Source organism: Cephus cinctus, unplaced genomic scaffold (genome assembly GCF_000341935.2).
Source record: "Cephus cinctus unplaced genomic scaffold, Ccin1 Ccin1_scaffold3116, whole genome shotgun sequence".
NCBI lineage: Eukaryota > Metazoa > Arthropoda > Insecta > Hymenoptera > Cephidae > Cephus > Cephus cinctus.
The window spans coordinates 1-624 of NW_014334471.1; the positions used below are offsets into that span (position 1 = coordinate 1).

Consider the following 624-nt stretch of genomic DNA (forward strand, 5'->3'; position numbering starts at 1 on the left):
TGTTAATAGTAGTGACATCCATAGGATAATAGCGAAAGCTAGTCCTGCTGGAGTTTATATTTCTCAAAATTTGTCCTGTTGCTGCCAGGTGTCGTCCCATTCTGTCAAGGACTTCCAATACGAGCGAACGTCACCAAGCAACACAGCAAGTCATACCTAAGGTAACAAGCAAAATTCTTAAAAATTAGAGTCATTGATTTTCATGTATATTTGTCTTCATCACTAAATGCAGGGTGTCATATAAAGATAGAAAGGGCTTTTATTTAAACCACTATATGGAGTTATTGACGGGACTGGTACATAGAAGTAAAAGGACTAACGGAGATATTTGTCAATCGATGTGATCGCGTACGTCCCTGATAATTTGAACATCAACCAGTGAAAAGGAATATCGCAAACAATTCCTCCATAATTTTATCAACGGCTACGAAGTACATCACGGTTTCGGAACAACGTACAGCTAAGCGATATTATTTATTTCAGTTTGGTTTTTGTAATTTGTAATGTAAGTGTGGGTCATGAGTGTTATGGAATGGGTCATGAATGTTATATCTTAAAATCGCCTTATTTAATCAAATATGTTCTTATTGAATTCATTTGTCATTGTGTGTTCATTTATATTTT

At 35.4% G+C, this 624-nt stretch overlaps 1 long non-coding RNA gene across 1 annotated transcript; it reads left to right on the forward strand.

The window, feature by feature from the left end:
- Nucleotides 1–7: 7 nt before the first annotated feature.
- LOC107274452 lies at nucleotides 8–307 on the forward strand. The gene is made up of 2 exons (XR_001539456.2): nucleotides 8–161; nucleotides 233–307. It is a non-coding gene; the product is annotated as an uncharacterized LOC107274452 (long non-coding RNA).
- Nucleotides 308–624: the final 317 nt, after the last annotated feature.